The sequence below is a fragment of the Rissa tridactyla genome, chromosome 5, assembly GCF_028500815.1.
Source record: "Rissa tridactyla isolate bRisTri1 chromosome 5, bRisTri1.patW.cur.20221130, whole genome shotgun sequence".
In the NCBI taxonomy this organism is placed as follows: Eukaryota; Metazoa; Chordata; class Aves; order Charadriiformes; family Laridae; genus Rissa; species Rissa tridactyla.
Window position 1 is genome coordinate 8,786,521 of NC_071470.1, and position 24,898 is coordinate 8,811,418.

Genomic DNA, 24,898 nt, shown 5'->3' on the forward strand with positions numbered 1-24,898 from the left:
AAGCTACGTTGCTTTCAGGTTACTCCTTTCAGCAGGAAAATTCATTACAAACCTGATTCAGAGCAACTTCTGCTGGGCAAACTTCTGCTCCTCTTACCCAGTCCCGAACTTCTGCCGTCTGAAACCGAAGAGTAATGACTGATTTTATTAAAATCTTTTTGAAGCCAGCTGTAGGTGGTGTGAGAACTGTTGGTGCTGAGGGGTGGAGGCTTGGCAGCCCGGGTGATTGGAGGGCTGCGAGCCGGACAGCTATTTGCCCAGCTAAGGCGGGGAGGGAGAGAGAGAAGGTCTTGCTGCTGTTCAGATAAATCATATCCGCTCTCTTCACGACATAAAAGCCAACTGGAATGCTGCTCTCTACATTTAAATGCACCTACATGCTTGCATATAAAACGCACGCTGTTTTGAGGGTACCCACCACACACACACACACGCCCCTGGCCCCGGGGACTCCTTTTACACATCCTGAAGGAAAAGCAAAAATGTGGATGTCAAACTGGATGTCCCACTGTGAAAACACAGTCTTGCCAGCTTGTTTCACATTCGCTTCCCTGGTAAAAAATAAACTGTCTTTGAAGCATATTGAAGGATACTTTGCAACACTTTGATAACTAATTCCAATACTGTCGCATAAAAACTGCTTTTGCTGAGTAAATTTTAGAATATAAATAATTTGAAAAGTATTGCCGTGTCTAGAAAAAACACAGAAGAGAGCATATTTACAGAGTCTGGTTAGAGCCCATTCTGCTGAAGTGGGGTAGACGCACCGTGTATCTTGTTCTCCTTTATATGGCTTGAAACGTAAAAATGCTGAGGACTGGAATTAGAACAGTCCAAATATTCCTGTGACACAACCAATAAATAACCCTCAGTTTCTTAAAAATTAGCTTCTAGAATAAACCAAACCCCAATGGATAATATACAGCTGTATTTTTATTATTTCCAATGGCAGACAACCCCACCCCAAACATGTAGTAGCATTTCCAGTCAACATTATTCACGGCGTATTGTTTCCCTTAAAACACTTGTGTTTCAATATCTCTCTTTTTTTGTTCAGAGAACACTGAAAATATGACTCTTGCTGGGAAAAGCCCTATGCTTTTCATCATTAAAAAGTCTTTCCTAAGAAAACATGGAGAAAAACACATGCAGTGTGGCAGCCCCCAGCAACTGACCTCAGCTTTTAGTTCTCCCTGAGTGCAAATTCTGCCAGTGCTGGAGGAGGAGAGAAGGTTCCTCTGGCTTCCCCCATCAACAGTCTTGCTTCCTGTGGCCACACGCAAGGGATGAAGACAACTTTTCCTCAGCTCTCCCAGTTCCAAGGAGAAATACCTCCAAGAAGAGTGAGCTCCATGGGGGTGGGCCACGAGTCTTACATTACCCAAGGCTATTCTTTCCTTTAAGCGCAAAACGGTGTAAAGAGAAAAGGTCTTGTTCATTGAAGGTCTAAGGATAACAACACTCACTCTTCCCCTCATGCTGACCTCATCCTTGTTAAATACAAACTTTATCTCTATACCTGCTCAGAAGACAGGAACAAGAAGTTATGCTAGAGGTGCAAGCTGCTAAACAGGTTGGGTTTCTTGTGTGGAAATATATGGAAATTACCTTTAAGGAGCATCATTCTCAACCATGACAACATCTAGGCATTTTTTCCCAAACCATCACTCTCTGCCAGGTCCGTGAATGACTTGAGAATTACTTGTGTGGATTTTAGTTAACATCCTCAAGACCAGTTCTGAATCATTTCCAGCCATGTAGATCCACTAGGAATTGTTGCTAATGCATAAATTAAGTGATTTATTGCTTAATCATGGAAAACATCTCTTCCAATTTAAAAGCAAAGTAGAAGCTGTAATTGTTTCACCATCTGCTGGATACAGAGACTCTGTTTCTACTTGAGTTCTAAATGCTAGCCTTCTTCAGGCGTACCTTCCCCCACAGTTTGAGGGAAGCATATGCCCACAGAAGAGCTGAGCGTGAGGCCAGCCTGGCGCTGGTGCTGTGCTTCAATCACTTTCTGGTAGACTCCTGCCAGGTTAATGATAATGCACTGTACTGGGCTGATCTATGAATTTCTGTCACTCCTGCAGCTGGAACCACTATCCGGGGTATCACCATATGTAAATAATTCCCAAGGGGGCTTTATTAATTATTAATAAAGACAGTTCAGGAAGGTGAAGCAAAAAAAAGAACGCAAACAAACCCATACAAAAAACAACCACCCAAAAAAAGCCCAAACAAAGAAAAGCAAACCTTGACAACTACTGTCAACTAGTTTCTAAATGTAGTGCAGAACTGAAGACTATGCAGGCCATATGGATGCGGTCATAGCAGGAGAACAGGCCCAAATTTAAACAGAGGAGTTGGAATTCTCTATTTCTGAGAAGGTAGAACAAGCTTAAGAAAGCAGTTTATTTTCAAATTTGCATTTTTGTAAACATTAATTCCCTACAATCTAAAAAACACCTATGAAGTATTTTATGGACATTTTATATACATGCATTGCTTTCATTTGGATGTACACAGGTTTCAAAACCTTTTGCGCTGTGCTGAATTAACAGAGCCATCCAGGACATGTTGTCATATTCACAGAGCAAGACAAACAATTCTGGGTAATAAATACACAAACCTGGTCAGACTGAAGCCAAGAGCAAAACTGCAAATTATATCATTGGGGTCAGGATTTGATTCAAACTAAGGACTTTGAATTAGGAAACAGGAAGAAGTAGACAGTAACAACAGAATGGGCTAACCCTTCCTCTGCCAAAAATGCACAACCACAACACAAGGATTGTTCACATTTTCCTGCAACAAATATATCTTTTTTGCTACCCACTGCAACGTCTAGCACTCTTTCAATTTATTCAATGCACAATTGAGAAGAAAAAATATCTATTCTCTTCTTATTTCACAGTAGAATGCCATCGCTACTTCTTACATGGATTTACTCCCCAAACAGAATAGAAACGTATCCACACAAGTCATTTATCTAGTTTAAGTTGGATTGCACGTGCCATAATACAAACAATGGCAATATTTAAACTACTTTATCTAATTTACAACATAAAACAATTCAGTGCTGGATCATTTTATCTAGAAGCTTTTGCTTCTAGAGTTTGCAAAAATCTACTTCTAGTACATCTCACTGAAAACTGGAAAATGACCACAGTTATTTATTCATCCATGTAACCACAGCATCTCCAAAACTTTCTTTGGTACCATTTCCAACTCTGAGGCACCAGCTCCTCTGGGATTGCCTTTTCAGAGGTGGATCTTCCTTTTATGGAAAATGCCAGAGGCAAGATTACAGTAAGTCAGATTTAGTAATAACCACATCTCTCTCTGTTTTCTGCCTCTCTTCATTTTTATTCTTGACCTTATTATGGTACAAATTTGTTACAGGCACTAAAAGTTCGACTCCTTCAAGGGCTGTATAAATCGGTTCAAAATTTCATCCTCATTCTTCAAATTAACAGTAGAAACCCTTCTGACATCCATAGGGCTGGAAAGATACTTGCAAATGGACTTTCTGGTTGCTTGGGAGCTATCACCCAACTGTGATAGCAATTCATCCCTGGAAACACTGGTAAATTCATGCATCATCACAAAGACAGATAGGAGCTGCACTGCTGCCGCTCATTTGACTTTCCAAAAACTTAATCCTGGGACCAGGAGCACACAGCTACGCTGCTGAAGGCATTCAAACCCAGAACCATCCCTGGCTCCAGGCCAAGAGGCAGAGAGGACACTGGCGGGTGAACTAAAACAGCTCGCATCTGTCCCGCCTCGATCTAGAGCACTGTGGGGTAGATCAGTATGTCCATTTGGTTCAGAGGTCCAACGGACATTCAGACATAATTTTTTGTGTGTTTTCAGTCATGCACACTCGAAACTACAAGAAGACCACGTTGACACCCAGCGGAGTGGTGTTTTCATAGATTCAGCTAAAAGGTGTATTTGTGTGCCTCGGGGCAGCATCAGAGAGGTGTTCATGAAGGTACAGGGTCTGGTGGACCAGCGTCGGATGCCAGATCTGAGGCACTTTGGACAAGACTGAGGACACAGAGTGCTGTGCTGTCTGGAGGAAGCTACCTGCAATAGCATACCCAGCTTCTCTCTTGGAGGAAATTCTTGTTTCTCTCCAGAAAAGAGCTGTGGTATGTCCGCTTAGTGTACTCCATCTTGGCTCCCAGTTTGTTTCCAACTGTGTTTTGACCAGCAACATTAACTTTATAGCTTAGGTTCTGGCTTTAGAGACGACTTTTCTGCTCCTTAGCAACTATATCTCACACTTGGATTAATCTAAAGTGCCTCATCCAACAGTTCTCTGACTTGCAAACCCCAAGGACTTTCGCAGCACATTCTTTCTGTAAAGAAGTTGATCAGAAATTCTCTTCTTGCCATGAAACAGCTGACCACATTAGAAGGAATGAATTGAAAGAGGAATCTGCTTTATTTATTTTATTTTCCTATGGAAGGCTCCTTTAAGGCTTTCTCTTATAGTGTCAAGAGAATATGAACATATTTTCATAGAGTTATGCGGAAATTTATGCTCAGGGAATTTTAAATTTAAAAGAAAAAAATCCCCATTAATTTGTGAAACTCTTGCACGAACTGAAACAAAATACTGCAGAAGGCCCAATGACAAACTGATTAAAAGTGGCTCTGCTGTTGGCTCTGACTTGTCTCCCAGATACAGTCTCGCAGCTACGGGCCAAAAAGCTGTGGATTTTTACGTAATGAAAGGTGCTAACTTTGCTGAAGCATATCCACGGGCTTGCCCATATAACTACCCGTACCACACAGAAGTTAAACATGAACAAATGTGCTTGCAGGACCGGGGCCTTAGTCAACCATTGCAGTCCCTCGATGGTGCTCTGCACAGCATGTGCTGCTTTTGCCTCGGAAAGAGGGACTTTGCAGCCAACTGTAACAAGCATAACTTTTGACACACACAAGAAAAAAAACCCACAACACGGTCTGTCCAGTTCGTGCAACTCTGGTGGGATTTGAGAAGATGTACTGGTATTCATAAAAGGATTCATCAGGTGCCAGCAAGAATCTTTTCTATGTCAAGATAAGTAAAGTAATTAGAATTTTAGTGGTTCTGAGATGTGGTTCTGAGAATAAAAATCCAGGTTACCACAAAAAATATAATTAATACAATCTATGTGCTAATCTACATAAGATGATCATAAACATGTAAGAGAGAGAAAGAATCTTTATAAAGCTCAACAGTAATGTAGGCTATCTCTAAAATGTTATGACAGGCTCATTTCTGAAGAGCATAAATTACAATCAACACTTTTTAAAGGGCTTCCTATTTATTAAAATATAAATATATTTATTTTAGATTGCTTCTCATGGTTCAAGCAGATTGCTGAAACTAGTTCCTACAGAATGTTGCACAGATTAAAATGAAGTTATCACTTACCAAGTCACTCGACTTTTCTTTAATAATTTCTTTCACTTTGTACTTAGAGAGAAAAATACCTCAAATCCTGATCTTCTGTAAGAGAAATGTAATACATCGTATTAAAAATAATCATATACTCATAGACTAATACAGGCATGAAGAATAAATCTGCTAACCTGCATTTCATCTGTAACAAGAGGAAGAGCTACATTGGCACAAATTCCTACTAGTTATTTTGACCCAGGAATGAGTCATTTAACCTAATATTAAGCATGTCCCAAGCAGCTACGAGCTATCATTTGTTGAATTCCAAGTGTTCCCAAGGGTCTAAAGAAAATGTTTGTAGTGCTGACTCATAGCGCTGTCCCCAAGCCTAACATCAGAGTTTTGGAGAAGCCTTGGAGAAGGAACGTAACTATTTAAAGCCATACTTTCTATAAAAAAAAAAATCCACACATACTTTTTTGGCCTAAATCCACACCTTGAATACAGAATAAATATAAATAGTAAATTTTGACAGAAAGGTTTGTAATGTATACAAAGAAGAGACAAGAAAATCAAAGTTAAAACTAACACTTGATCTGTAATTGAAAATAAAGCGCAATGCCATGTCTTGCCAAGAATGAAACAGTCTTGCATCTCCCCAGGGACCTGGGAAAGGAGCATCAGATGCGGCTCCACGCTGCAGCTTGGGAAGGAGCATGAGGAAGGCACCACAGGCTAGTCGAGGTGTGAGCGCACTCCTTCATCAGAGACATGAAATGGTCTTTCAATAAAACCAAGGAAAAAGATCTACCAGAAAACAAAATGTTAAGGCATTGTGCAGTTTTCAAGGTGTAAGCTATTGGATAACAACTTATTTTGCTTTTCCGTAAGGCTGATGGAACTCACAACATCTCAAACTGAAGCAAACTTAAAAAAACAAGAAGTATTTTATTTCTGACAACAGTCCATATTTGAGCCAAATGTGTGATAACATACTACTGGCCATGTATATTTGCTTCTAATGGCAACTTAGGTAGCTAATTAGGCACATTTCATAGTAGTTATCCTTGCTTATGTAAATGCGACTGAGATGTTAAAATAGTACTTAAATCTCAAAACTTTAAAAAAACCAAACCTTACCAAGCTTTTTACCCCAATAATGGGGCACTAAATTATTTATTATTAAGAGTTATGTCATTATTTACAAAGATAGTACCTTTTTAGTTGTTTTGAATGTGTTTTCTTTATAATTGGTTTAAGGTTACCTTGTTCTAGTTATTACTTTCTTCACTACCTGAATTAACCAATTGAAAATTTATTTCCTCGTCCTATAATTTAAGACTGTCATTCTTCAACCTACTCTTCCCCCACTCCCCGCCAAATAATCTCTTTTCTCAGTTTACTTGGATTTTTTTATTGTTGCAGGAATATTTGTGAGAGGGGTTTGATGTCTTTTTGGTTTTGTTTTTGTTTGTTTAAGAATCCTTTAATTGGAAAGGCTAAAAGTGTTATCTTTTCCTGTATCGAAAAAGGGAAATCTTTCCAGTTACCATCTTTAATGAACATTCGGTTTTCCTATCAAAAACAATTTTGTCTGGAAAATTTCTATTAACTCCATTTCTACTTCATTCCTGAGGTATGTCATTAACAATCATTTTCCATGCTGGAAAATGCCTGCAAAAATGATATGAAGGTTGCTGTTTTTATTTACTCTTTTTTAAGCTGTTTTTAATCAGTAACAGGGCTTTACCTCTCACCCCATGGTTACTAAGTTTCCATGACAGCCTCTTGTGTAAGACCTAAGCAAAAGCCTCTTACAAGCTTACATCAGATCAATTCCATCTATTCTGTCCTCTTCAAAACCAGACAAAATAAAAAAAAATAAAAAAAAAATAAAAAAAACCTGACAAAGTAGTAGAAAAGTATTTACAAATACAATCCTGGAATATTTTTTTTTTCTGTGCTAATAGGAAGATACGAGTAATGACTTCAGGATTAAAATGAAACACCAAGCCTTTCCCTGCTGAAAACTGCATTGCTTTGCACAAAATTGGTGATTCTCTAAAAGAGATTTAGTCACTGATTTTAAAGTAGAAATCATGAGAGCCCTTTCACATGCCTAAACTCCTGAGGTGGCTTCTAAAATTTCTATAAAGTCTATATATTTTTGGAATGTCTTTGGCTGTCTGCTCCTGTGTGCTTACACAGGGGAACCACAACAGCTCAACAGCCCAAAAAGTAGCCTAATTTCATGGCGGAAGAATGGAAATTAAGCAAAGAACTAATGATTCACCTCATTTCTCCCCTCCATTCCCAGCCTCAGCTGGCTGGTTTGACGGCAGAAGTGGTAACAGCATGAGGGATTCTTGCTCTGCTGAGGTTGCCCAGTCCCATCCCTAGGTCACAGCACCTCTTGGCCCATTTGACCAGTGCACCATACACTAATAGGCTACAGCTGGTCTTTTTGTTTAAAAAAAACCCAGTGCAATTAATTTTCTGTATCGATTTATTGAAAATTTTTTACAATAACTCAATTTCCTATAAAAAAGTGGACTTTTCTCTTTTTTTCTATGGGGGCCAGGGAAGGAAGAACAGAGGGTGGAGGAGAGAGAAAGGATGAATGCATCTAATTTAAGACTAAAAGAAATCATGGATGATACTGGAAATAGCTTCGCTTACGGAAGTGTCATGGAGCTTCTATAACATATTTTACTTGTTTCTATATGACTTTTTATGGCACATGAAAAAGATGCCATCTTAAAGGGATTACAAAAAAAAAAGAACTAAGTCACCTAATCAAGGTGTCACAACTTTCTCAGAATGGAACTTCTAAAATGAAGTATGTATTAATTATCTGACAATTATAACAGTTTTTAAAAGCCAAGTTTGCTTTCTCTTGCTTACAGAAATACAAGAATTAGATTCACACATAGTTTATGTACGTATTTCATTTATCTTAGGTCAAAGACAGTAAGAATTAATTTAAAAGAGTCTTATATACAGGTTTTGACTAAATATTGCTCTGAAATAATGGCGAAGTATTTATAGTAGGATCCATCGCTGGATCTGTACTGGATTTTAAACATTAAATCAGAGTAGCATTTTGCATCCATTCTGTGGGAAAATGGAACTGTGACGTGCCCAACACCACTGGCAGACATCACTCACACCAGACAGAACCAGTGTGCTAAGTGCACTGCTGTGATTTATTTTAGGCTTATATGTCAGAACAATACAAAACAACATAAACAGGAGTACCTAGTTCACACAATGTAAGTAAACTCCATCTGCAAGGCGTGATCCCAGAAGCATTAAACAGCGTTCTGTGCTCTGAAGTTAGTGGTGTTAAGATCACCTCGCATTCCTTGGGCATACTTTCTGCACCCTGCAGAACCAAACACCACTTCCTTCAAATATGAAATCCACAAAATAATAAGTCACTGCAAAGTCACTATAGCAGCCTTGTTACAGAGCACTACCCTTTGACATTAAATGTAGATACTCCCGCCAGACATTCTGAATATACACTGTCCATGTCAAGATCGTATAAATTCTAACATCTAACATTATTTATAACTCAGGCAACTAATGCCAGAGAGTTCCCTTTTCATTCTTGGCTTTAAATAGCACCACTACATTTAATGCATCAGGAATGGAGCTTGAAGAACATTATAACCTTCAACTGGCTAATTTTCTGAAAAGGTTTTCAAATTTCTCAGTACTTTTTAAGCAAGTCAATAAATAGCTTGATTGCTTGTAACATCTCACAGGTGAAACATGACCAAGACTTTGAAACAGAGCAAAAACCAATACTGACCTTGCTAGTCACACACTGATTTCCAAGTGGCCAAGCAACAGCTACGGGAAGTGACCCTATGTTAGCCTAACCATGCGCTGTGGCCTTCCAAAGAGCTTACAGCATCTTCTGAAGATACACAGAAAACCCTTTGTGAACTTCCCTTAAGAAAGAAGTATTCTTTTGTATCTTAAATCACAGCTATGCATGACAGTTGCATAACCACGATGAAGGCTGCTGCTTCGCAGATCTATGTAGATCTGACTTAATGCATAAAGCTTGAAACATTGGCAAGTCTGCCTGAAGAAACCAGATCTTCTCTTGGTATAAATCCAGAACAAGTTTAGCAATAGCAGGAGAGTCATTTCATCAGAGTGTAAAAAAAACCATGTAAGACAGCACAAGCATAAGTTAATAAAGTGATGAATATTCTGAAAATAATAAATGACATATGGAATAACACAAACATCCCAGACAAAGCCCAACTTGTGAGTGTGCATGTGTGTATCTGTACTCGCAGACAGCATGATGGTTCTTTACTTGCAACTTTTTCTTCAGTATAAATTGTCTGGTGGATATTAGAAAAGCTAGCAGCTTAGCAGTTCCATAGTTTTTCCAGGAGTCTGTTCTCCTCGTAAAAATCCGAAGTCGTTTGAGCATTAAATTGCATTTATTGCACCTATGAAACTACTTCACTGGCTACCAAATGGCACAGAGGAACAAACCACGTAAATGTGGCATGCACTGAAATACCTGCAGTATCAACTGATGTACTAGTTATAATAAATTACTCACAAATGTGTTTTCAGGATAATTTGGATCAAACAGCAACTGGAAAACGGTTGGGACAGCCCATCACTTCCCCCACATGAAGACTGGGTGAAATCCATTTTTCTAATTTCACTCTGTTGTGGCAGCTGAAAGCCCCATAAATTTATAACTTTTAATTCTGTCTTCAGTGAACACAGAACATTTTGATAAACATTTTATACCACCTCCTCCCCTCAGTCACTTTCTTCCTTTGCCACATCCAATGATCCTGAATGGCATGCTTAACTTCTGACCAAGAACGTCAGGGGATGTCACACAGGTAATTAAGAATTCCCTCAAATATCCTCTATTATGTATTGAACTTTATCAACAGAGAACATCAGCAATAGAGAACATCAAGCACATTTAGTTACCAAATTATCTCATATTTATGCTCTAACTGCACATTCACACCTTTCTTCTTCTTTATCATCCATTAAGTGAAACAAGATACTTCTCCCCTTGTTTGTTCCTAAATCAATCACTTTTTCTAAACGTATAATACAAAAAATTAGCCTCATCTCCAGCCATGCTGTGAATAACTTGTGGGGAAAATCCCATAAAACACTAGATCCTAATAACAGCCAATTCTATTTACTTAAAAACCCACCCCAAATGTACAAGCCAGGCCCTCAAAAGTCCATACACTGCAAGTAACTAGACTAGTTATCACCAGAGAGATATCCTTCCATATATATTGTGTGTATGTGGGTTTGTGTGTGTGCTTGAGTGCAAACTACAGTATTTCTTGGATTGCTTCTCAGTGCTTACCATGCAAAAGGATAGCTTATTTCTGGGTGGCCTTGCCTTCATTGTTATTATGGCTGTATCACAATTTTGCAATAAAACTGTCCTCCCTCACTTTGTCATGAGCTCTGGAGGCAATGGCAGCAACTTGAGTTCAAAGTGCCCATTTGTGCAGAGACAGGATCTGGCCACAAACCATTCCCTACTTGCGCCAAGAAAAAAAGGTGGCCAGAAGAGATCTGCTATCTCAAGGGCCAAAGCCAGAAAACAGGTTGCTATTTGAAATGCAACGATCTAGCTTAATCTCGTGGGAAATTACAGCCAGCAAAGGCATATTTTACCAACTGTTTGAGTAAAGCTTCTGACATCTGATACCTTCTTGTTTAAGAGAGTAACTCGAATATGCACAACTCCTTTTGTGTAAAATATTGAGTGGCAAAATGCCATAGAAATTACTTCTATTCTGAAATGCCACCGCTTCCCTTACTACTACTAGATGGAATATTTCGCCAACTTACTGATGTTTATTCAATATGATTAATAGGTTAGTAGCATTTGTAAACTGTACTTGGTTTCATAATGCAAGAAATTTTTGGCACAAAGAGTAATTACACATTCCTCATAGAAACACTATTAAAACATGAAGCTTTAGTTGTTCTGGATTAGCAACAGATACTCATAGAATGAATTTTGTTATATAAAATTAAGATAAACGGTGTAAAATCCTGCATGCCTAATCTAAAAAAATTCTTAGCTAGTTTAAATGATAACCAACTTGTCAGCAAGCATACCTTGGCTAAGATCCTTTTTCATCTATGCGTTGCTTTACTGGCCTTCACAAAATGCCACTTCGGCATACAGTTGTCAAACTACTGCTCCTTTATTTCTGTCCCCAGAAGTGCAGCCAGCAATGCACGTGCATTTCTCATGTGGAACTCCAATTTCCAGCAGCTGAAGAGGCTAAAGCAGAACCAAACGTTCCCTGTGCTCAGACTGCCATAACTTCCAGTCACTTTCTTTTATTTCCCTTTAATCTTGGCCTTTTTTACACATTTCACATATATACTAAGTTCAAATTTTCATTCTTTTCTGCCTTCTTAAATTATTATCTGCAAAGAACAAAAACAACACAAACACAAAGAACACAGTTTCATCTTAAAATCTTGTATGGACTCAATAGAGTGGCGTGGACATTGATGAGGGGATCTCATCAATGCTTATAAATATCTAAAGGGCGTGTGTCAAAAGGATGGGGCCAGACTCTTTTCAGTGGTACCCGACAAAAGGACAAGGGGCAAAGGGCACAAGCTGGAACACAGGAAATTCCGTCTCAACAGGAGGAAAAACTTCTTTACTTTGAGGGTGGCAGAGCACTGGAACAGGCTGCCCAGAGAGGTGGTGGAGTCTCCTTCTCTGGAGACATTCCAAACCCGCCTGGACGCGTTCCTGTGCAACCTGCTCTGGGTGACCCTGCTTTGGCAGGGGGGTTGGACTGGATGATCTCCAGAGGTCCCTTACAACCCTGACCATTCTGTGATTCTGTGACATCTTTTTATCCAAATATCCTTCCCTTTAACTATCAATTCTCACGAAAACATACCTTTTCTAGCACTGAAATATCATTCATATCCATCTAAATATTACGCTTGTTTTTCAGAAGTAGTGTGCAAACAGTATCACATGCCAATAGTAACTTTCAGACACATTATCTGTTGGTGCCAGAGTCCATCTGGTAACACGAGAAGTGAACTGGATGCATTGTTAGTAATATGAGACCCAGAAAAAACATCACTCTAATTTTGCAATACGTGATTTTCAACAAGTACTGAGAGATGCCAAGGAATGCATCATTATTGACTGCCTTGTTTAACTGCAATTGTGCTGATTCTGTGAAAAATCCAGAAGAGAAAGGTGGTCTGATGTGATAAGCGCTCTTCAAAGAGTAGTAGAGAGTTCTATCTGTTTCAGCAGAGGTTAAAAAATCCCACGAGCATCTTAATAAATTTGAAAATTTGCTTGAGTAAAGCAATTTTTAAATGTTAATATTTTCCTCAGTAGATTGGAATATCAAAAGCCATCACATAACACATTATATTTAAATGATCAATTTTAAGTATTCATTTCAAAAATAAAACTCACCTCAAAAGAAATTTTAAAGAGTTTCTGGTTGTTTTCTATTTTAACTTAGAGCACTGTACTAGATGAATGAAAGTAGAGCAATTCACTAGACAGGAAGCTACTGAGATACAGTAATTGCTCCACTATGAAAATGTTCTTGAAAACATTTTAAATTGCTTCTAGTTTTATCCTAAGAATCCTTTGTCTTGGTTCCAAAAAAACCTAACAGAATTCTAATGATCAAAAGAAAAACAATTTAGAAATACTTTGATGATAACAGAAGGAAAATCACTCTTGTACTCCAGCATTTCTCCACTGAAGTCTAGAAATGACAGGTCAAAGCACCTAAATACCTCCAGTTCACAAACTTTATATAGGCTTCTCAAACAAAGCATCCAGAGTTCCATGTCTGGTACTGAACTACCCAAAACATTATCTATCCATATCTTGGTAAAGAGAGGAAAAGAAGAGGAGAAGAATGCAGCAGTTACTAGTCTATGCTTCATCCATTAATAACATGATTTTTTTCAGCTTATTGGGTCTGAGGTGATAAACAGCTTTGAAAAAGCATCCTTCTCAAATGCTATCAATTTGGTATACTTAAAATACAAATAAGAAGCTCTAATTAAAGTAACAAAATAGCATGGAAGTTTGGAAATCCAAGGCAGGAAGTCTGGGTATTCATAAAAGGACACAAAGGGCAAACAGCTCTTCAGGATTTTCTGGATTAACACTGCAGTGCCTTTGTGCTTACTAGCAAAGTTTTGGTGGTGTACAAATTAAACACATTTTTTGGTGCTAGACAAATATAGTTTTAAAAATCTATCATAATATGCACAGCAGAATTTCCTGCCAGAATGAAAGTTAAAAATCAACCTTTTGAAGATATACCATATGACCCACCTGGAATTAATCGACATCATCGTCTGATTTAGGCAGGGATTTCCCTAAAGACTAACCTCCTCTCTATTTCCAAACTCTGCAGGTAGAAAACTTTAAAATAGAAGACAAAATCAATGAAAGCTGCTATAGCACTGCAGATACTTCTGGAAACCTGCTACAGAAGGTTGTTGTGTGCAAAAACATTTGCATTTACCTCCGAATGACAGTCAAGGTTCTACCTCCTCATGTGTAACTCTCCAGCAGTGCTAGTAGTCATCCTAACTCACTGATTATCCTTAAAGGTACACTGGATGGTGACAGGCTACAGCCTATTGTTGACATGATATTGAGAGAAATCTTTGAAAACCCTGAGAGTAAAAATATGAAAAAGAAGTGGTGTTCTTCTAGCCATAAAACATAAATAGGTATTATGAAATTTTCAAGGCAACTTATTCTACAGTCATATATAGCTAGGTAACGTTCTAAGCAGGAAGGCTAAGACTTCACAAGGCTACAATGGAACATATTTCAGGTACTCTAAAATTCCCTACAATTGTAAAGAGAAATGAAAAAAAATAATCTCCAAAACATTAGAACTGATTCATTACCTTCAAAACTGACCTTAAAAAGAGGTTTTTTCTGATTGGAATTACAAACCTCACCACAACAGACAACTATACAACAGTTAGGAATACTTGTAATACTTCTAAAAGGATGTTTAGGGCAGGCAACAGCTAATGGATGAATTGTCCAGAGCAGAAAAAATGGGTTTACTCTTGAAGGACATCAGTAGGCTCGGCACTGGACTGCAATGTTTCATATGAAACTGGTGATAGTTATTAAGCCAAAACATGAGAGAAGGAAAAAAATGCAGAAAATAGAGCTACTGAGCCCAGAGATCAAACAGATCAAAGACAGCTACTCCTTCAAAATAAAGACCCCATTATTTATTTTCTAAGTGTAATTTTGGTCTCTGCTGTGATAGCTGTGTGAGTGTGTGACATTAGAAATTCTGTCATGACCTAGACATACATCATCCAAACAGGCAGAAAATGCCTCTGAGAAAGCAGAGACAACTACTTTATCATTTTATGCCTATCACCATAAAATACACACTGGGATCAGCGATGTGATGACAGTGCCATGACTTCTTCAAGAGTTAAAGTAATTTCACACTGCCTTTCATTCTACCTGTTCCTAAAGCTCTATAATGCAAATTCAGAAAAAACCCAACCCCTCAGAAAGCTATTTCATGTGATTAAAGTTGTGTTCTGCTAACAGATTCTCTTTAGAACCTGTTAGAAAAAACTTGTTTAGAAAGTTTAGAAGCTGATTAGAAAGAAAACACATAATTAGAGCACAAAAGCATTATTCAGCTGGGGAAATCATTAAAATTAGGAGTCTGGCTCTTCCTAAACTTAGCTTAACTCAATTTATGCATACTACTTTTTTTTATTTCTCCCCTTCTTCCACAAAGGACAAAAGACCAAACGAAATAATGTTCACAGTCTTAGCTGCCTGGAACTAAAACAAAGCCCATTTGGAGAAGCTTGTGTAAAAGAGCGGAGATGGACTCTAAGTGAACATGAGTAGTGTTCAGAGGATTTCTTTGTTCAAAGTTTATCAAACTGGCATACAAGGAAAGCACAAGTAACAAGCACATGCTGGATAAAAGGCTATTTGGAAAGGGCAATCAAAACCAGATGAGAAGCCATGGATATGGAGGAGTTAATTTTGGGCATTGGTATGAATTCTGAAACAGTATAAAAGATCAAAGAGAAGCTACTGACAGTTTGGAGTATGGCACACACCCCCCCTCAAATGAATTGAACATCTCCTAAAAATATAACTGGGTATTACATGCACTCTTACTCTTTGTCTTGGTATTAGATGTTAGTCACAAATTATTCCTCATGACTTCTACAGTTAATACAACTTATCAACGCCCAGAGACAAACTAAATTATTATGCAAGTGAATGGCCACTGTGCTGGGAAATATTTTTAACAATCAGATGAACTGAAAATAGAGAGGAAGGAAGGAAGGAAGGAAGGAAGGAAGGAAGGAAGGAAGGAAGGAAGGAAGGAAGGGAGGGAGGGAGGGAGGGAGAAAGAGAGAGAGAGAGAAAGAGAGGGAGAAAGAAAAGAGAGGGAGAAAGAAAGAGAGAAAGAGAGAAAGAGAGAGAGAAAGAGAGAAAGAGAGAAAGAGAGAAAGAGAGAAAGAGAGAAAGAGAGAAAGAGAGAAAGAAAGAAAGAAAGAAAGAAAGAAAGAAAGAAAGAAAGAAAGAAAGAAAGAAAGAAAGAAAAGAGAGAGAAAGAGAGAAAGAGAGAGAAAGAAAGAGAGAAAGAAAGAGAGAAAGAGAGAAAGAAAGAGAGAAAGAAAGAGAGAAAGAAAGAGAGAAAGAGAGAAAGAGAGAAAGAGAGAAAGAGAGAAAGAGAGAAAGAGAGAAAGAAAGAAAGAAAGAAAGAAAGAAAGAAAGAAAGAAAGAAAGAAAGAAAGAAAGAAAGAAAGAAAGAAAGAAAGAAAGAAAGAAAGAAAAGAAAGAAAGAAAGAAGGAAAGAAAAAATTTGGGCTGTAGCTGATGAGCCATTTTCTTTTCACATCTGTCAGCTTTTCAGATTACAAGCAGTGTTTTGTATTATAGCTAAGAGTAAAATGACTTGGTGACCCCATTTATTTGGATAATTCTTGAGGTTGATGTGGCTCAAATTCATGGAACTAATTTGTCTGGATAACAGCTTTACAAAGCTTCAGAAAAGTCTAGACATTTTCACTGTGGGAAAAAAAGAAGCACAATCACTTTTATACAAACTTTAAAAATAATATCCTGCAGTCATCCTTTCATATTGCAAATTGTACTTCTAAAGTCAACAGCAGATAAACTGAAGCAGTTGAAAGCAGCAGTGTTTGTACAACACTGGAAGGTATCAAGGGAGATGGAAACAGCCTTTGATTCAACTATTTTGCAAGAACTGACACAGCAAAGAAAAAGATCAGTTATCTGCAGTGCTATAGGCTCCACACAATTTTTAAGGTAAGTGAAATTTTACCTAATGATAGTATAATTAAAAAGTAAGGTACTTCTCAAAGAACTAATTAACTATAAAATTTCCTATCCACACTGATGGAGGCTCAGGCAGCAGAGCTGTAAGATTCATGAGAAGTTTGAGCACAGTTTCTAGCAGCCTAGCACAGTTTGACTAACGAGAGAAGAAAAAAAGGAGGCAAGGGAAGAGACAAACGTTGTATTTGATTTTTACATCACTCCCTCTCACTACAGCTACAATTTTAGCTTAGAAATAGGTTTTAAAACTTAGCTCTAACGTACTTGGCCTGACTCCATTCTGGCCTGCCAAACTATGTTCCAAAACTGGTTTAACTGGAACCATGTTCAAACACTGTTGCCAAGCTGTTTTTGCTCCAGAACAGGAGGGGAAGGAAGACTCAGCATTTATTTCTTTAAAAAAGAAAAAGAAAATACTTAATGCTTTATCCTTGATCCAGAAATTCAAACAGTTATGTATAATCAAAAAGACTGAAATCCCTTCAAAATTAAGGGCTTTGTTATAAAAGCACTTGAATTTACTACAGATTGTAGCCACATGGCAAAATCATTTCCATAAATACACTTTGAGTCCTAGTTAGTGAAACAAAAAACTTTTCATCCGTGCTAAGATAAAAAATACCTCTGCAATTATTCATACTGCAGTAACACCCAGCTCAGGATCAAGGCTTGTCCAAGTGCTCAATCTAAGAAAAACCAATAGTGTGAGAAAAACAGAGGTAAAACAAGCAAATACAAGTAAAGTGCGTGGGATGGTGGGTTCATCTGTCTTCCTACTGATGTGCAGTCAATTTCCCTGACTCTGTCAAAACAAGAAGCTCTAGTGTAGCCATTGCTACTAATACCTTCAAACAAGAATGGAAACAGTTTGTAAAGTTCATCTTTCAAACACCGTTCAGTTGATTCAGGCCAGAAATTGATTTTTTTCACCTCACAATTCAAGCTTGGCCGGCTGCTTCCTGCGGAATTACTGTTTCAAGAGTCAACTGTTTGCCCAAGTGGAATCCAATAGGATTGTTTCCTGACTAAATTCTTACATCCAAGTTTCTTTCTCTGATGCTTCTTTGGTTATGCAGGTCCAGTATTTTCCATTATGTACCAAATGCGACCCCTTCAAAAATTGTCTTTACACATCCCTCTTTTTGGTAAAGCTCCATCAGCTAAAGATCCACAGTCAGTCTGGAATAAGAAATTCTTGGTTTTGAGTACTAAATTTCATCCGAGCACATATGCACACCAAGCACAGCCCAGTAAAAAGAGTTTTTATTTGACTTAGACGTCATGGTGCCATACTTAGCTCAATCTTCATGGACTACTGCCAAGGTGGAGATAGGTAATGACATGGTGCTAGAATCTTATTTCTCTTTCCGACTGTTAGCACCAACACAGAGTGAGTGCATCAGTCTCAGAGGTTGGAGAGCAACAGTGGGACGCGCTTCGTTCAGGACTAGCTGTAGAACTGTCGCCAGAACAAGTTTTGAAATACAATGTGAAAGAACAAGAGTCACGTACAAGTGAAACCCCTCTGATACCACAGTCAGTGCAAGGCTCTGACTGCAGCATGTATAGGCAGAGCTGAGCCACCCTCGGTATGTTTACACTGGCATTTCTGCCCAGATCAGATGCATATTTTCAGAATTATTCTCCCAGTCATCCTGACCAGTCACTCTGCTTTGGTTCACTCCATGGAGCAATCCTGAACCATCCTTTTGGATGAAAGGAAATTGGACTATGTGCTTCAGAACAGCACGTAATCCATTGTAACATCTAGTTCAATCCTTGGGACCACACAAAAGCTAAGTTGAAGTCACATTTCTCCCACACATACCAAAACATAAGTGGTGTGGTCAGTAACTCCAGAAGCACCACAAGTTTTCCTGCAGAGCTGCACCAGTTGCTGAAGTAGACACTGCTGCTGCACACAGGTAACAGTGATCCTCAGCTGCGAAGGCTGGTCTGCCAACCCACCTGAATGCCAAGGTGCTTCCCAGACAGCTAAGCTCTGTGCTGCCACTGCTTCATCAGCATTTATGGCATAATTTGAACTAACACCTCAAGCTGGCATTTCCACCAAAATAAGTGGTGTACACTGACTGGATGCTCCTTCCTGCTTTCTTTCCTTGGGCCAACATAAATATTTCTGTGGCTGCAAAGTGAATCAAACTGGGGAATAGAGCCACAGTAATAGTCAGTAGGTATGAAGAAACAGTCGGTTCTGACCCAGATTAGTTTCCTGATGAAATTTACTACTGAGCTGCACAAGCTCTGGTACCAGCATTGCTGCAGGATGACATATGGAGAAGGATAAACTGCTGCAGGCAAGTGGCATTGCTTCTTTTGTTGGCCATCCCAGCTGCAACATTTGTGAAATGACACACTTAAAATAAAATCCTTTGTGGTGCAACCATAACTCTAGGTAAGGACAGGTTTATTCTCAAGCAATGCAGAGCTGTCAGACAAGCTAAGAACCTGTAAATGCCAGAACAGCCTGAATGGCAAGACTGAAGTCTAGAATGTAACACTGCTGCAGCGTTGATGGTGGATGACTCATAATTATGAGTCAAATCCCATCCCTTCACTGGCAGAAACACATGCAAAAGACAAATCCATTTTGAGTAAACTTGGACAGGCCAGTTGTTCAGTTTGGAGCATTACTGGTACATGTTAGGGAAATAGAGACATTTAGAGAATACCAGTTTTAAGAGTTACTTTAAGTCTTATTCCATTCCAAGTTCTGTGTAATGAACCGAATACTGACACCACACCCTGCACCCTGATGTGGCATTCGCTGTCTGATGGGAATGCCAAATGAACCTCTGACTCCAAGTTCCTTGATCTGAAATTCAAAAAGTATAATTAGGCTTCTACAGAAGCAATATAGACACTGATAGTTCTGCTTTACTTCTAAGAAAATGCTTCCCAAGTTCTATTTCAGTGTGTCATTTATTTCAGTGTGAATACTCTTATTTCAGTGTGAATTGTAGGAATAAGTAGCTGAGAAAGACATGGATAGCAACCTACAGAGGCTGCATTTATATAGGAGGGGATTATTTACTTATTTTTTTCAGTCTTCGGTTACCACAGCTGTTATCTCAGTTTCTGGAGGAGACTGTTATGAAAGCTCATCCCCACCATGTGCTGAGATGGTCTTAATACATGAACTTGGAATTCAGGTAGGAGGAACTGCTGAATTCTAGGGCTCGTTTATCTAAATCAATAGTAAGTAGACTTCTCCCACTTCCCTTTTGATATAAATTTCATACTGGTAACTGTCCACCTGGGTCAAAGGGCTTACTTAGTATATGCCTTTAAGTACATAGTATATGTCATAGAATCATAGAATCATAGAATCTTCATGGTTGGAAAGGACCTTTGAGATCATTGAGTCCAACCAAACAACCTACAATCTCTGCCACTAGAGCATGCCCTGAAGTGCCACATCTAGATGTTTCTTAAACACCCCCAGGGATGGTGACTCAACCACCTCCCTGGGCAGGCTGTTCCAGTGCCTGACCACTCTTTCAGTAAAGTAATTCTTCCTAATATCTAATCTAAACCTCCCCTGCTGCAACTTCAGACCATTTCCTCTGGTCCTGTCATTATTTACTTGGGAGAAGAGGCCAACACCCACCTCTCTACAACCTCCTTTCAGGTAGTTGTAGAGGGCAACGAGGTCTCCCCTCAGCCTCCTCTTCTCCAAGCTAAACATGCCCAGCTCCCTCAGCCTCTCCTCATGTGACCTGGTCTCCAGACCCCTCACCAGCCTGGTAGCTCTCCTCTGGACACGCTCCAGCACTTCAGTGTCCCCCTCGTACAGAGGGGCCCAGAACTGAACATGGTACTCGAGGTGAGGCCTCACCAGTGCCGAGTACAGAGGCACCATCACTTCCCTGCTCCTGCTGGCCATGCTATTCCTGATACAAGCCAGAATGCTGTTGGTCTTGGCCACCTGGGCACACTGATGGCTCATGTTACGCTGGCCGGCCACCAGCACCCCCAGGTCCTGTTCTGCCAGGCAGCTTTCCAGCCACTCTTCCCCAAGCCTGTAGCGTTGCTTGGGGTTGTTGTGACCGAAATGCAGGACCCAGCACTTGGCCTTATTAAACCTCATACAGTTGGCCTTGGCCCATCGATCCAGCCTGTCCAGGTCCCTCTGTAGAGCCTTCCTACCCTCAAGCAGATCAGCACTCCCACCCAGTTTGGTGTCGTCTGCAAACTTACTGAGGGTGCACTCAATCCCCTCATCCAGATCATTGATAAAGATATTAAACAAAACTGGCCCCAAAACTGAGCCCTGAGGGACACCACTGGTGACCGGCCACCAAGAGAATTTCACCCCATTAATCACGACTCTCTGGGCATGGCCATCCAGCCCAGTTTTTAACCCAGCAAAGAGTACACTTGTCTATGCCATGATTCGCCAGCTTCTCCAGGAGAATGCTATGGGGGACGGTGTCAAAGGCCTTACCAAAGTCCAGATAGACAATGCCCACAGCCTTCCCCGCATCCAGAAGGCGGGTCACATGGTCATAGAAAGAGATCAGGTTGGTTAAGCAAACAGGCTGTGGCAGGCATCCAGGCAGTATCTTCTTCCTACCATCCAAAAGTAAACTGCTCATGCTGTACAAGCCTGAAGTCACACATAAAACAGTCACACACTCATCCTCATACAAAACCAGTCCTTTGGTTGTTCTTTGGATTGTTTGTTCTTTGGATGCAGACTTGCTAGCCAACTTAAGATTCACTAAAGAAAACAAAAAAGACCCCACTCTGTATCAGCCAAGATCTCTTTTATTTGTAAAAATCTCCAACATGCCATTGCTAAATTCCCATAGTCTATTAGACAATACAATGCTGCCATATTATCTTTACCACTAAGCAAGATCCCAGAAGAGGCTGAAGATTCAGACATGCTTTCTTGATAAAGGTCTTCAATGATACATACAAGGAACGAAGAGAGCTTCTCCTAATGGTCAAATCAATACCAAAGTCCAGAAAAACAACCCACACAGAAAGGGAGCAACATTTTTGTGATTTCCATTCTTCTCTGCTTAGGATGATCAGCTACTCCTCACTATACAGCCTGGTGTGGGATCATATTCTGAAACATCAACTTGAACACTGCTTCGCGTTTTGCAGCCTTGGGTGGGATTTTAACACTAGAGTTTCGCTCTTCCTGGTCTGAAGCATATCGCACTTCTCCATTTCTCGAAGGCTGATACAATATCAAGCTTTGCCTCTTTGGGCAAGAAAAGATGTTTCTTGTAATGGCTCCTAGCTCAGAGTCCATGCTTAAAAAGTTATTTTTCTGTTCTGCCCGGTAATTTACCCAATTTACCAGCAATACTGAACCAAGCCAAATAAATTTCAGCAGAACTGTATCAGTCACAGAAAAAGCTAATGTCAAAGGCTGAAGTATTTTTGATGGGCCAATCCAACTTCTCCCCTGCTGGGCCTCTGGAGTAGAAATCTGTGGTAAAATATTCAGCCTTATGCAAGTTCCTGGCTGACTCAGTTCCACATCCAGGCAGACGATATCTATAGCTTATCCAATTCACAGATTTATTTCCCAAGTTGAGTTTTGTGGCTTTTTTTTGGTTGTTGTTGTTTTTCCTGAAATCTTGCTTGCTAAATTTTCTAAGAGAAATGCAAAAGTTCTCCAGTTTCAAGCCAGCAGCCATGCCAGTTGTTTATGAGGATGCCACTTCACAGAAGTAGCACTGTGAATAGAATTGTTACGTACCACTGTTTCAGGTCTTCCATCAATGAAGATTCTATGTACAGCACTTGCAAGCTTGTCTCCCTAGAAAGCAGATGTTCCACCAACTACTAATTTTCCCTTTTGACTCTCATGATCTGTTTTCACAGGTTTGTAATCTCCTCCAGCAAGGTGGAGAAATTCAATGTTGCGTATCTCAGATGCCCTGCTGTGCACTTCCAGAGTCCTGTTTCCCTGAACATAGCAGGAGGCAAAGTACAAGGAGCGAGCTGCTTTGCTTTCAGTTCCAGGCTTCTTTCCAGCCATGACTTCCAACTCCAAGCTGTCCCTCCAGGGAACACTATGAGCACCATTCACATCATTCTGTGTTTCTGCTGTCTTTCTGCCATCTTCAAACAGTTGCAATTAAACCAAGTCACTGTCTGACTGTGTGTTATCAGCAATGTTTGTTATCAGATCCTTAGAAACCATATGGAACACTGAAACCCACACTTTTATTAGCTAGGTTTCAACTATGCTAAAATACTAGGTTTCATTGTTCCCTCATTTAGATTAAAGGAAGATACTTATCCCACTCACCATCTTCTACAGGACAAGTGGTACCAATCATCAAGCAGTTGCTTGGACAAATATATTGTAATATTACATGTTTTCATAAACAGGCACAAGAAGATAATTTTGAAGAACTACGATAGCTTATAATAGCCTACTAATAAACACAAATGAGAGCTGGGGTGAGGGGGGAGAGCGGAAAGAAGAGGGATGTTTTGCAGCTTCAGTAATTTCACTGGTTCCTATGGAAATACTCCCTACTTAAAATGCCAAACCAAGATGAGAATCAGGTCAAATACGCAGTAATGGAACTACAGTTATAGTAAAGATATAACAGATGTGAAGTAGGAACTATCCAAAATACTTCATTAAAAAACAGTTTCACATACAAGGCATTTACCAAGCAAGCCTACAAGACAGCAGCAACAAAAACACAATTGGTGAATGACCTCTTCTTGATCAAAGATGTATTACTTTTCTTAGCTCCTGTTAAAGGAATGAAACTGTGGAACTGAACTCTACAGGAGTTCCTATGTTGCAGGAAAAACATGATTCTAAATGCCCAAACTTACTCCAGAAGTCTGAGGGATAAAGCACTCCTATGACCAAAGTTTTTGCAACTAAAGCTTTCACCAGCAAAAAAAAAAGAAAAAAGATGATGGTCTAAAAGGAAGGAAAGACAAAAATTAGAGAGGATAACAGAAATTACTGTATGTTTTACAGCTACATGGAGCATATTCCATAGTTTCTCCTAATGCTGCTACAATTTAAGCAGCTCATACTGCTTATTCTGTTCTCTCCTCTGAGTCCATCCCCTAGTTGTGGCTGCACAGCCATGTGTGTGGCCATGTGATAAACTGGAACAGGGAACTCATCCTTCATCAAAAGTATCCCAAGGAAAAAAATGAATTGGTTTCCTAATCCAGTTCATTGCACAGTACCACAAACAGCTGTGCAGGCACAGAGGGATGCTTACTGAAGCAGGAACAAGAGATAGCAGCCTGGAGCATAACACAAGAGCTGACACGGCTTCAGTAAAAAACGCACAAACTGTACCTCTGAGCCCGTCCAGACTGGGAAAGCTACTTGTTTCACAGAGCGTAGTGGATGCATTTTAATCAGTAACAATAAAATAGTGTAAACATTCGCTTTACATAATAAGAAAGCTGACTTAAATTTACTGTGTGGATAAAAATGCAACATCAACAGTATTTTATTGCAAATTCTGCTCTTTTTGCATCTGCTTCATTGAACTAAGTGCAACCCATCTGTTACCACATAAGACAGAAAAATAGTCAAATAGAAAAAAAAATCTTATTTAATACAAATCCAAAATTATTTGCTTAGACAGCTAATGAAGTGGAGTATATAGGCAATTAAACACCATAGAAGGCTTTACAGAGTACTACAAAATTGCAGGAAGGTTTATAAAAGTTTACATCCAGGACAATCAGAAATACAAAATGGGGTTATTAAGTCTGATGTTCAAACTAGTTGCCTCAGAATAAGGCACATGCATGTAATAAATTAAAATGGTCTAATAAAATATTTTTAATAGTTGGACATTGCATGGGAGACTGCAAACAATTCTGGACTGGATACCCAGAAGCAGTGTCCCACTAAGGAATAAATGTTGAAACAATTAGAACAGATTTCCTTCATTTAGGGGAAGTATGTTAAAGGGCTGATTTTTCTCTCTCAGACGGTTTCTTCTCTCTCCACCATGCAAAAATCAGACAGTGAATATCTCACTGCTGTAAGATAATCATTCTACCACAATACCTCGTAGCAGATCTTAACTTGCCCC

The 24,898-nt window shown here is 39.3% G+C and overlaps 1 protein-coding gene across 4 annotated transcripts in view; it reads right to left on the minus strand.

Annotated features, from left to right (window-relative positions):
- SLC7A2 (solute carrier family 7 member 2) overlaps positions 1 to 24,898 on the minus strand; it is a 62,093-nt gene that overhangs the window by 27,518 nt on the left and 9,677 nt on the right. For 2 of the 4 annotated variants that reach the window (XM_054203661.1, XM_054203660.1), the window contains exon 1: positions 53 to 211. The exons of 1 other annotated variant lie outside the window; for it this stretch is intronic. The gene's annotated coding sequence lies outside the window, so the exon portion shown is untranslated. Of the gene's footprint in view, positions 1 to 52; positions 212 to 5,437; positions 5,513 to 24,898 lie in introns of those variants that run through there. One more of the 4 variants, XM_054203664.1, reaches the window with a different exon arrangement.